Here is a 14,708-nt window from a genome sequence, read left to right as displayed (position 1 = left end):
TCAGTGTGATAGAGTGCACAAAGCACCTGACCCTAGATCAGCATCGTGTGGCACAATAAGTCACGCTCGCAGCTTGTCTGGTGCAATCACAGGTTAATCTGTCCTGTTAAAGCCTGTTGTCCCCTTCGGCAGGCCAGCGAGCTGAGAGGACGCCACATTGACAGCTGCTGTGATTGATTTAGGATGCTGAGCCACTTTCTCTGTGTGACTGAACGTTTGAGGGATAAAAACCTCACTGGATACACACACAGGTTGCGGATCTTTATTATTTATTCATTAAGGGATGTTATGCATTCATGTATTTCTTTGGCCCGGGGCTTTGCTAATGAGAACTAACAGGTGAACACTAAATAGTCATAAACCTGTCGAGAGGCTAAAGGCAGTCAATCATTAAGGTGGATTTCACTTTTGCTTCTTATTACAGTATACTATCAAAAAATGGTGCTATATTAGCCGTAATCATAGGGGAACCTCTTTAAGTGCTATAAAGAACCATATCTCGGATCTTTAGAGGTTCTTCAGCTTTAGGGTGACTGAGTGCTATATAGAACCACTGAAGAACCATACTGCACCTGTTAAGCCCCTGTATGGTTCTTCTGTGTGTGGTTCTTAGAGCACCTCAGTCATCCCAAAGAACCGCCGAAGAACCTCTGAAGCACCAAGATATGGTTCTAGCACAGAAAGTGATTCCCCTATGATTACGAGCCGAAAAACACTTTAAGTGCTACATAGAGCCTTTTTCCCCAACAACACTGCGGTTATGTTTCATATAATGATCAAATAATTGGCAATGCTTTCAAAGGTATTCATTTATACTACCCGTGGGAAAATTAACCATGGTTTTACTACAAATAAAAGCAAAAATACTGTGATAATCACTCCACCAAAAAGCAAAGTCACTTCACTTTAACTGTGATAAAACCCAAGGTTAACTTACATAAGGGATGTTCTTTGAGCAGATTGATTATGATTTGTTTTACCATAATTTTACTACATACCATGGTAAAACTATGTTATTGTGCTGAGGCCACATTTATTTTGTGGTTGTATAGTTTTACCAGAAATTAAACCACAAAGTAATAGATATTGTTTTATTTTCATAAGGGTACTTAAAGTTCACCCCCAATTTTTGTATCATTTACTCACTTTCACGTCATTCAAAACACGTTTCACTTTCTTTGTTATGCAGAACACAAAAAAGACGATTTATTTGAAGAATGTTAACTTCGATTGTATGAATACAAAACCACAGAGACATTTATTCTTTTCTTCTCTTGTCTTCTTTTGTGTTCCACAAAAGAGTCACAAACAGGTTTTGAAAAAGAATGAGGCTGAATAACTGATGACAGAATATATATATATATTTACCCAATCATTAAACTACATATCCGATGGCTCAAAAATGTTGTTCTCGGTATTCTTGTATTTCCTGTACAGATCAAACAAAGAGATATTTACTTTTCTACAATGTACAAAGATAATAGCGATAAAGGACACGTTACAATCAGATGAAATGAAACTGTTGCTGTCCTCCACCATTTTGTCTTAATTCTCTTCAACTGACAGTGACCCAGCATCCACCATAATATTCAACCGCCCTTATATCCCCTCAAAACCCATAGTTCTGTGTGTGAACCAGATCTTTGCTCCTTTAAAGCTGTCACTATGATGGTAACTGAAGCTGTAGGTGATGGCTCTGTGTTGGAGATAAAAGCCGAGGTCGTCGCTGGAGCGAGACGCCGCTTTAGAGATCACAGAGCAGGCAGTGAAACTGACACGCTGATTCAGAGCCGGGCCGAGCCGCTCCGTCCCCACACGCAATATCTCCCAGATCTCAAAGCGTTTGTTGCATGGGCACACATATTTGGCACTAGGAGCGATATCACGGGGTCCATTTCAAATTCATTTCAGCCGCCAGGCATCTCTTCACACTTTTGCTGTGTGACGGCACAGGTGTCAGTTTGGTGAAATACTGTTGGTGAACGCTTCGGTCGGTCATGCCACATCTCAGGACTATAAAATCCATAAAACACATCAGTTTGACGTCTGAATCTGATGTCAGGTGTGATGGACTGTGGCTGTTCTCAGGGTTCTGCAGGTCTCACGTGAACAATATGTTCTCTATCACGGGTGCAAAGTGCTTTTTAGTGTTGGCTTTAGTGGAAGGCTGCGGAAGCTTTAAAGAAGTGTCTGGTTCAGAAGAGATGTCAACAATGTCACTAACTGAGCTCATATTGGTCAAGCCTGCAATCAACAGTCAATATAATTGAAGATCTCAATACGGACTACAAATTTCTCATCACATGAACTCAAATCCAGATGATTTCAGCTCTACAATCTATATTCTATATATATATATATATATATATATATATATATATATATATATCATTATATACCTCCATGCTCTTCATGTGTTTCAACAATTGCCTAATTTGCTTCAGTGCTTATTCCTTTAAAGCAATGTTAGAAGAAAGTCGGACTAAAGCTTAATCTGAAGAGCAGCGTGTACGATAAACTCTTACTATATGGTTAACCTCCCTTCAATTTATATGGCATCCTATAGGGGTGATTATTAAACCCTTCCAATATTGGAACACATAGGTTTACTTTCATATTTCACAACTAAAATCGAATCTAATCAAACAACATATATCATTGGAAAGGTCTAAGACTCTAGAAAACATGTTTGACAAGTGATGTACAAAATAATGTAGGAGTAGTGATTTATTCATTTATGATAAGAGTGAGCATAAACATTATAAAATGCTGCTAACCGTAAATTATGCAATATCATTCAGAATATAATTTTGCAATAGAGATCACTTAGCAAAAGTCATTTTCTCAAATGTCACTGAAATACTTTTCTATCGATTATAAATATTACATATTCACAACCATATTTTATTGGATATAAAACAACACTCTAAAGAATTTCTGTAGAAATTACAGTATTACTGGCAGCAGTTTGCCGGTAACTTACTGTAGATGTACATTTATGTGTTACGTTATAATTGTTTTGTGTAACGATAAAGTCTTGTTCATATTTAATGTTCATTTATCTTTGAACAAACTGTTGCCAATCGATTAGATAAATGTAAATCTACAGTAAGCTACCGGCAACTAGCTGCATAACTACAGTAAAAATGTTTACAGTGAATGTTTATTGATTTTTTTATTATGATTAATATGCAATTAAACTGCCATAAATGTCTTCATTAAAACAAGACCAAGATAAGAGTTTTTCAGGACACTTTTAAGCCCCACCCTCAAAAAAGGGGGATGGAAGTTAAGGAGTTTTAAAACTTTTTGCATCAATAACATTCATATTGATTTACTCATAATCTTAAAATATTTTCAGGTTTAGAAACAGTATACAAATTCAAACACCAGCTTTAAGAGCTTTTTAAAGGCTTAAAATGTCTCTGACCTCACGCTGTGACGATTGAGACCCAGAGCTTCAGAGGTTTCTGAGGTAAGGAGATCAGATTTCTTGTAGGTGCCTCCGGGTTAGTGTGAGCTGGTTTCTGGATGCTGCTGTAATTTGTCGTGTTGTCTGTGGATAATTGTAGGTTTGTAAAGTGCGCGACAGAGGAAGGTGCAAGGATGGTGTCTTAGTCAACAGAAGAGTACCAACTGTGTCTGTTCTCTCTCTTTGTTTTTACTAAATAGAAATACAGCACAAATGAGAAGATAGATGAAAATCAACAGAATATAAAACATTGTATATAAATGTTGGCTCAGTTTGTGACAAACCTCTGAACCTTAATTTTCTGGGTCTTAGTTTCAAGAGAAATATCTGCGACTTAAGCAAAGGTTTCCATTTACTCACCGTTTGATCTCACTGCTATCTCATCTGTGATTTTTTACATTCTGGGAAGAAACTATAAAAACACACATTTTCATTGGTGACATTGATCACAAATATTGAAGAAACACAATAGTAAACAGCATGTAAAACTACAATCTCATTGATTTCTAAGTCTTTGTAAAGCGATTTTTTTCGGCACAACGTTTTTCGTCTGAAACGATTTTGGGTCACTGTGTAATCCCCATTTTAACTATGCACACATTTGTATAGATATCAGATTCATAACAAAAACTATTTTTATACGAACTTAATGAGACTAAAACGTTTTCTTATTCTGCACAGATCACAAAAGATCAAAGATGACAGTTGCCAATTTTGTCCGACTTTTACTCAGCGTGACCATTTCTCATCTAATTCTTTCATTACCAAATGACCTACCAACAGAATTTTACCGTAACAACATGAATATATTATTGATATCTACGGACTTTTCGGAATGAACCCAGAAACCGTTAAGACTATGAAACGTGACTGAGATCTCCATAGGTCTCTTGATTTATAAAGAAATCAAATATTCCCTTTTAAAGAAGACTGCGTCTCATTGTTTTCATGTTTCGAGGAAGTCTGTCAAGTGTCTGAGTGATGACTGGATAGTTTGTTTAAGTGTGAAACAATTAACCTCAAGACCCTGGCGACACACAGCCGAAAGCAATTTCACAAAAAGTTGGAGCAACTTAGATGGCCATAGAAAATGAAGAAAAGGCGGGTTTAAGAAGAATTTAAGGCAGATGTTAAAAAGACACACAAGATCTCCCCAGATTCTTTCTCATGGTTTGTGTCGATCTATCACCTGCTGATCGGTGTCAACACTGAGAGGAAGAGGCGATCAGAGAAGCTGCTAAAGACGGACAGAGAGCAGATCATCTTGCCACCACCATTGTAAGTGTCCATTCACGGTGCACTTAGCGCCCGGACCCCAGTCAACAGGTGGGCGTGTCGACTCGGCCCCGGGCTACTCTCAGCCCTTGTCTTTTGTCATCTTTCTATCCTTCTATCTGTCTGTCTCTCAGATATTCGCCCGGAGCAGAGTCACTTCCTGAACATTCCTCCTCACATGACTGCGCCCGGTAAAAGACACAAATGAGCAAGAGCCGAGAGGAAAGAAGGGGTCCGATCGGACTCACCCGAGTATCAGTGTCTTCACATCTGACCTCCATCTGAAAGGTCATCAGATAATCTTAAGGAAACGGCCTTTAACAGTCAGGCGTCATTTTTTATATAATGCAGACTTGGGTTGGTTTTTTAAATTAAGAGAAGGTTTAGGTGTTTGAAAGCAATTGAGGGATAATGATGGATTTATCTTATGATTTGATTCAATTCATGATACTTGGCTCACGATGTGAAAATATCCCTATATTTTGAACAAAATGTAAAACATTTCAATTCAAATAATAAGTTAAGCATTAACCATTTTAAGAAATATTTATGTACATACAACTGATTATAGATTTGACAACATTCAAGGTTTAATTAAATTTTCTATATGTAAATGAATACAAATTAAAGAGAAAAAAATGATAGTAAATTAATTGTTTTAAACAAAATTAAACTTAAAGGGACAGTTCACCCCATTTACTCTTTTGTCATTTCAAACATGCATGACTTTCTTTCTTCCGCAGAACACAAAAATATATATTCACTGGCATTGGTTTTGTGTCCAAACTGTGGGGTCCAGTGCTATTCGGTTACCAACTTTCTTCAAAATATCTTCTTTTGTGTTCTGCAGAAGAGAGTCAGACAGGTTTGAAATGACACAAGGGTAAGTAAATGGTCACAGAATTCACGTTCTGTGAATCACTTTAAGAACGTATTAGGAAAGTGAAACCCTAAGATAGAACTTCTTAAAACAGTAAAAGTAAAAAACAAAAGAACGTGTTGGTAGAAAAACAACAGAATTAATCAGATCATAAAAACATTTAAACCATCCATATCATGTTTTCTGTATCACAATGTATCTCCCAAATCTCTGACATCATCTACTGTATGTCACAGCTTGCCCCGATCTCCCATTATTTCTCTTCACCTCATTGCACGTCAGCACTGTATTGATATATTTAAGTATTAAAGTTTAGCAATTATGAGAATCATGCAGCACTGCAAAAAAAGGCTCTGCTTTGACAGTTTTTACACCGAGTCAAAGCCTACTCTTACCTAAAATGAACAACTATCTCCTTCTGTCATTCAAGCACTGAAATGACCTTAAATCTAGTTTAAAATATCTAAACGATGCTTGTTTGTGGCACTTTTGGTTCAGCAAAGAATAATCTTTCAATGAACATCTGTAAAGGTTCCTAGATATTTTCCAAAGCCACCTTTGAAACAAAATGCCTAAACAAGATGTTTGCATATATATTTCTGTGCGTTAAGACAGATGGCACATTTTGAACACATCTATCAGGGAGATATTTTGTGATGTGGGTATAAATCGGGACCAGCATGCAGCGGGCAGCTCCGTGAGGTCCTGCGGTCTGGTCCTCTGCAGCCATTCTGCACTGTCAGATTGATCTATGAACGCTGTAATCTGAGCTAAAGGAACGATGGAGGAATACAGACACATTCCAGCCGCTCACGGGCCCACAGACATCTATGGGGGCCAAATATGCCAATCACACCAACTGAGATTCATCATGCGAGACACTGAATCCCATCACCTTCCCCTTAAAATCACGATTTCTCATGTGCAAAATGACGGTTCAAGGCATTAAAGAACGTTTTGCCTGGGGATGTAAAAACCATCGTGTTTATCTGTTTATGAATCAGTGGTTGTAAATGCAAAAAAATACAAAGTTACTTCTGTTTATTCTTATGAATAGTTGTCTTTCAAAATTGTTTTTTTTCTACAATAAAATGATTGGACTTTTTTGACTTGGGTCAACAACCAAGCAACTCAAGTTAGTAATTGACCTAGCAACTACGGTGGCCGGTAGGTGTCATAACGGTGCAACTGAAGAAAACACATTCAAACACAAAATACACAGGCAAATTGAGAAAGCATCTTCATTAGTTTGGCGACACATTCCATGCAAATACTCGCAACACAAACAAACACAGAAACGCGCTGCAAGCTGCACAGACGACAACGGAAGTGTTTCCGGGGACCCCAAAAACTGATGCACATGACTGGTCATATTGACTGCGAGTATTTGCAAGGAATGTGTCGCCAAACTAATGAAGATGCTTTCTCAATTTGCTTTTGTTTTTTGTGTTTGCATGTGTCTTCTTCAGTTGCAGCGCTGTGACACCTAGCGGCCACGGTAAGCAACCTATTTAAACATACTAAAAACATCTTAGCAACCATAAAGCTCTGGCAACCTCACACTCTTATAAATAAAACTCCTGAATGGTTCTTTGTTAGACTGCATGATTCCACAAAGAACCTTTATAAATGACAGAATCAGTACAAAAACGTATTTGTGGAGAATGGCTCCAAAAAGAAACAGGAACCTTTGATTGAAAGATTCTTCAGTGAACCAAATAGCATAGGACAACCCCGTTTTACGTAACACCATCATTAATTACTTTTTTAAATTATATTTAACTTCATCATAAATCACAAATGACAATTTTAACTACTTCAGAAATGTAAAAGAAGGAATTTACCTTGATCCTACTCATCTTCTGGTTCCAGGTGAAAAAGTGGGGAGTTGCGCTTCAGTGGCAGCAGAGGTCGCTGTTGAGCTCCATGTGGCTGCACGTGATACCGCATGACTTTTACATTAGATCAGCAAAATATCAAAACACTATAAAACTAGAGAGCTATGGGAACTATCATCTCGGTCTACGTGTGATTTATATCAACAGTACAACACAGCGAGAGGTCAAACGATTTTTTCCTCTTTTGCAAAGTTTGACATTTTGGATTTTTGGCCTGTACCCAAGTATGTCAGGCCAACATAAAACAGCGATGTAATGCTGTGTTTTAGACACCTCGGATCTAGGATAGAAAGCCTTTATAGTGCATATGCACAGTTTTTATGTAAATAAATACTTCTGTTGTTTTAATGTCCTTAAATCATTAGTTACACTATACTTTAAATGTTCCTAAATGAGGATGTCATTTCCGGGTTAAAGGTGGAAAATATCCCAGATCCGAGGTCTGAAATACATCATAGGGTCATATCAAGATTCAAGGGACTTTGAAAGGCCCCATAGGCTATTGATCATTCATTTGAATATTGGGGGAAGATGTCAGTGTGAGATGATTTGCTTATCTGAGTCTCAGAGGACTCTTAGCTCGAGGAGCAAATGAGTTGAGAGGGTGATTCCAAACATGAATTCTTATACTTGTTAATCTGTTTGGATTGACAGCAGTACTTCATGTTGGAATGGCTCTTGAGAGCCGGTCGTGAGGAGCAGAGCCTGAGCTGTCAATCCGGGTCTAATTCATCACAGTTGAGCTTTTAAATCTAAAGCTTTTACTCTGGCTCCAGGTAAAAACCTTTTTATCATCTGACAGAAATGCATTACGTGATCTCGGAAATTCCACAATTCCCACTTCAACACGGAAATCATTTGCGTAACGGTGCTCTTTTAATGTTAGCAGATACTTGTAACGTTTTAATGCTACTTAATCATTAGGAATATTAATGTTTTAATGTTACTAAATACTTTTGTAACTAAATCCATCGTTACTTAAGGGAGTGGAAAAACCTGCCTCAAATCACTTCAATTTACACTTACAAATCTTGACTAGTGATACATTATAAAACGTTTAAATGATATTATTAATGATATATATTCAATTAATTATACGAAATGTATATTAAATAAGTCGATCAAATAAGGTTTGCGTATTCGATTTCGTCCATGCAAGTTAAAGTTTATACTGTCATTAATGCAAAAGATACAGGAATTCGTGACACTGTCACTTACTGTAATCTATTCGTGTTTACTGACACAAATTTCACCATTTTTCTGTGACACCCAGCACGACTTTCAATCGATTTAATTTTAATACACGATATCTTTCATATATATATATATATCTACACATATATCTACACAACATGATGGGAATTCATACCTATTTTACAAGGTGGCTCATTCGTGTGAGTTCCTATTTCCTACGATCTCACAGGTACGTTTTGTTATGATTTGACTTCATGGCGGAGCCTTTTATCATTGTCTTGCCACCTCGTAAAATTTGTGATTTTAGGGTTTGGGGTGAAATAAGGTGTTGGCCCGCCACATCCTAAAATATGTACAACTTCTTTTGATATCAGGCTAAAATACATACATTTAAATACACGCAGTCTGTGTTTTGAAAGTTGCGCTGAGTGACATTAAAATAGATCGTGTTCACTGACACGGAAAATGGTGATATTCGTGTCCATGAACACGAATGAATAGATTCAAAATTTCGTGTCAATGCCACGAAACTGCAGCAAGACATTTAATAATTCACCATCTTTCAGTACATTTCTCAAGGAAACATTTGACTTCAAATTAAAACAAGAATTTTAAATAGGTGTACCAAGATGCAATCTTAAAAATGATATCTCATTTCAAAGATTGTAACTTTGGTACACCAATACACATGCATGTATTTTTTCATACACTGTGACATAGAGTGAATATTTTTTATCAGTATGTGTGTTCTCATGTGTGAGATCAATCCCATGACCTTTGTTTTGCAGTGCAATGCGATTCTAATTGAGCTACGGAAACACTACTCTTGGGATTTATGTAAAACAAGAGCTAAGAATGCACAGTTTGACATAAATCCTTCTTCAAAGATCAATTTTGCCGTGGCTCTGTCTAGCGAACAGCATTTGTGAAATAAAGCACCTTTGTCTCAGGTGTGCTAGCGATACTGTCAGTTAGGATTCACAGATTTCTCAGTGTTTGTTCCATCATCTCAAGCTTCAGATTTCCCTGGTCTCACTCAAACAGCTAAATGACCATCCTCTGTGATTCAGCTTATCGATGGCTTTGTCCTACAAATTTCCAGTTATTTGATCTGATCTTGTGCAAAGCCGTCAAATTAAATGAGGCATTGTCTGGTTGAGAAGGTTGCCTTACTTCTGTGACACGGGCTGGCGTGAACTTGGAATCATGTCAGAAACAACCAGCACATTCATTGCTTTATTTTATAGGTTTCCACCCACTTCAAAAGAAAAAAACGTTATAGTGAAAAGAAGGTTTCTGTGCGCATGAATGATCTGATGATCCTTCCTGGGATGATCTGAATCCCACAGTGTCTGTTTCATCAAGAAGACGCAGATCATTTAGAAAAATCACAAACAAGATGTTTCAAAACCTTTCCAATGAGAAGGTTTAAGATTTTGGTTGAGCTTTTCTCACGTTAGAGATCTTAAAGGGACAGTTCACCCCAAAATGTAAATTCTGGCATAATTTATTCAACCTCTAGTCGGTTCAAACCTGTTTGACTTTCTTCCGCAAAACACAAAAGAAGATATTTTGAAGAAAGTTTGTTTTCGAACATTGCCGGCATCCTTTCATCACTATTATAGACGCAAAACCAATAACAACATTCTTCAAAATAACTTATTTTGTTTTCTGCGGAAGTGAGTCATACAGGTTTGAAATGACATGAGGGTGAGTAAATAATGATAGAGTTTTTATTTTTGGGTGAACTTTCACTTTAATGTGTCAAACCAGTGACACAGATTTAGCAAACTGTGTGTGATCAAAATTTATGAAATTACCAACTCTTAAAATGTGTCTATGACCAAACGTTCTCAGCACGTTTATTTCAAAGCTTTATTATAAAATGTCAATATATATAGTCCATCATGAACGTAAAAATACAATCTAAGACATAAATTAATGCATTAAACACTCTGAATATCTCAGTTGAAACCATTTAAAAAACATATTTTTTCAAATATCATGTTTTTTAAAACCTGTAATGAAAAAAAGATATTTTAAGAAACGTCTCAGTGGTTTTGTGTCAATACAATTAATAGGGGTTTATAATGTTTGGTTACCAGCGTTCTTTAAAATGTCGTCTTTTGTGTTTTCCCGGAAAAGAAATCAGTAACAACTTTCAAATATTGCTTAAAATTCTCTAGAGATAAAAAAATGCTGTAGACATATTTATCTTTTCTTAATAAACTTTAACTGGGCGGAGTCACACACAAATATTTCACCTTTCCGGCCCTTTAAATTGTCCCGTGTAAGTGAGCAGACATCTGTATAATAGCGTTATAGATAAGAGCTTCTTCTCATCAGGTGTAATTGCTGTGTTTATTAAAGGTGACTATCGCTCACCGCCGTGGTCAGTAATATGTGACGGAGATGATTGCTGTGTTGTGTTAGAGAACATGACTGCAGGGCCTATGCGGTCCTCTACCGCTGACCTAATAAAAGAGTTAAAGAAATTGAGCCATTACCATGTCAGACCTCCTACTATTACGACTCATTAAAAGTGCTCAACCCCTGAATCAGACCCCATTATATTTATTGAATCTAGAAACTTTGATGGTGCTGGATGAAACGCTTCATACCGTGCACGCTTGTAGCCGCGCCAGCTGTTTATGATTTTATCCACAGATTTCAGATGTGCAAAGCATGTCAGGGTTAAAACCACCTGTAAGTGATTGTTAGTTCCGAGTAAAACTTTTATTGCTCAGGTGTTGCACTTTGGAGTTTTGATGGAGTTTAATTTAAGCATCAATTTAGTCTCCGATAATATCGATTTTTGATTGCAGACTTGACAAATCTGAGCTCAGTTTGAAACATTTTCTGAAGCTCTGATGGAGACACCTCTTGCTCTTTTTCTCAGAAAGACGACGCAGATGAGACCATTCCATTTGCTCTCCGTTCAATCTCATTGATTTCTAGAAGAATCAACTGAGATATTAAAGAGATCTCCTCTGTTTTTCCTTTCTTGATGGACGCTCGCTCCCTTAAAGATAATCTTATGACATAAATGGAAAATAATGCTCACAAAGATAGGGACATAATCTTCTACTATGGTGAGCACTTCAGAATATCAGAGATGCATTATTCGGACCGGCCCATTTGAGGGAACTGAAGCACAGCCACTTTAATGAGTCAATGAAGCATTCTAATCTTTATGTACTTTACTCGGTCACAGTCAAAACATAAAGCTAATGTGCCTTTTGATGGTGTTAGATAAAGCTAATGTGGCTAAACAGCGGTGTATTGTACACTCCAGAAAGACTGTGCTAATGACTGTCACACTTCTGCACTGTTGACATGTACACATCCGGCCTTCTTCAACCCAACACACAGCACAGACAATTTCATCTCTTTCCTGCATCGATCAAACCTTAACATAACTTCATGAGAACAGCTTTAAAAGGTTGTAGAGCTTAAATTCAGAGATGAAGCTCAGCAAAATGATTATTCAAATATGCAGGGCCAGTGCAAAAGTTATAATTTGATAAAAAAGTATGCGCGTAAAAATATTTACATACATACATTTTTTATAAATACTTTTTATTTTAATATTCTCCAGATTTGATTTATTTAACCCTTGTGAGTTGGGTCTGTGCATGAAATGAAATAAAAAAATACAAGATTTTTCATTAAAAGAATTTAAATACAATTCTGACATTATAACATTTTATTATATATATTTTAGAAACATAACATTATATTAATTTGTCTTTCACAATCAAGCCTTTAACCCTCTTTAAAGGCAAACATAAGCTATGTTATGTCTATGCGTTATGTCTATGCTTATAAATGAGTTAAACGTTTTGACATATATTATTATGGCTGTATTTATTTTAAAACCAAATAATACTGTGGGTCCACCAGAGTAACAACAACATTAACACTCTACAAGTGTTACATTTGAAATTCTTTATACATTAGAAGATGTCATAACGTATTTAAAAAATGTCCTTTAAAATAAAACAAAATGAATGCTTTACTCTAACTAAAACAACTGTGAACTAGATCTCAGCATCTCAAGACATGTCCATTCCCTCAATCGATCTATACCTGCATCATTTTACATTCAAATAAGTGGCACATGACCCCCAGCGATCGGTGTCGTCTGAACAAGCCCAGGCCTGAAGCCTCTACCTTTAGCCTGCAGAGTCTCCGAGCTGGTAGACGTGTCCCGGCCCACCTCCCTCGGAGACGATCGGGACAGTGGACCTGCTGGGAACACACAGACAGACAGACTCTGACCTCCCCCACGCAGATCATTGATGTGTAACTGCAGGCAGCTAACTGCATTAACATAGTGATCAGATAGTGATGCCTTTTCTTTGAGTTGCATCGGGGCAGAGAGGGCTGGATAATGACGGCCTAATAATGACTCCATTTAGTGAGGGAGGGGCAGAAAGACTGCTTAAGAAAACACTTCGATTAGGAAGGCGGTATATCGGTGATAAAAAGAACGGCTCAGTGTTAAAGGGATGGTTTAGCCAAAGAGGAATATTCTTTCGTCATTTACTCTGTGTCATGTCTCTTTCTTCTGCACAACACATTGATATCCAAACAACATTGAAACCCATTGACTTCCACTATATGGACACAAAACCTCAGAGACATTTCTCGAAATATCCTCTTCTGTGTTCCACAGAAAAAAAGTGAGTCATGTACATGTTTTGAATCACGTGAGGGCGGACATTTTCTTTTTAAATGATAAATACAATGTAAACTAAATCATCATAAAAGTCATATAATGTGGAACTTTTTGGTTTTTAGCGGTCTGTAGACCTGGCCTTCCGTCTCTTTTGCTGTCATTTGTGTCAGGTAGCTCACAGCAGGGACGAGCTGACAGAAAAGACTGAAGCACGTTGTCACTGAACCGCAGGATAAATGTTTGGCTAGGCTTAACCTGCTGAGAGGCAGCAGGGGTTAAAACAACTACAAGACCTTTGAAAGATCTCACCCGTGTCAGCTTCAAAGGGACCCGAATGCCACATAAGTGCACAGAAAAGCTTTATTTCTCAATGATGATGGACTCTGTACCGAACCCTGGTCGAATTCCCACAAAAGCACCATTGCAAGCCATCACAGGTGTGTCAGAGACAAACACTGCTCCAAAATTATTTGAAGACATCTTTAATGCGATCCCATAATACATTTTGACGAATTCCCAGACAAAAACGGAATTATAGATCACAGTAAACATGAACGAGAGCATTACAAATATGCTTGAAATTTATTCAATACCAATAATAATAATATATATAAAACGGTTTGGTTTTGTTAGTATAAATGAGTAAACAAAGATACTTTGTATAAATCTATTTTCCCCTATATTTCTATGCTGTGCAAATTTAATGCTTAGAAGATAATCCTCACGACATGCCAATGGAAATTCTATTGAAATCACTTAAAGTAAAGTCAAGTTTATTTATATAGCGCTTTTTACAATGAAACACACAGGAGTTTACATGAAAAAGGCAAACACAAAAGTTTCCAATTAGTGTAAAGAGTTCAAACAGAGAGGACCATCCTTATAAAAGCAATTTTATCAGGATATAGAGCAAATACATTATTCTTACATGTGACCCTGGACCGCAAAACCAGACATAAGTAGCACTTATGTATATTTGTATATTTGTGTGGGTCAAAATGATAGATTATTCCTTTATGTTAAAAATCATTAGGATATTAAGTAAAGATCATGTTCCGTGAAGATATTTGAGACTTTACTTGTGGTTTTCAGTTTATTTTTGCACCCTCGGATTCCATATATTTAAATAGGCCTACCAAATGTTGTCCGATCAGACCATTAATGAATGATTGCTCACGCTTTCAGATGATGTATTCATCTCAATTTTTTGAAAATGGACCGATAAGATTGGTTTTAGGGTCCAGCATCACATTTAGTTGATGTTTTAAAAAATAGAGGCAGGATTTTTTTATAATTTGACAGCAATAT

This window comes from Barbatula barbatula (assembly GCF_947034865.1).
Source record: "Barbatula barbatula genome assembly, chromosome: 16".
Lineage (NCBI taxonomy): Eukaryota > Metazoa > Chordata > Actinopteri > Cypriniformes > Nemacheilidae > Barbatula > Barbatula barbatula.
The sequence above is the reverse complement of the archived record's forward strand: the minus strand, read 5'-3'. Positions refer to the sequence as shown.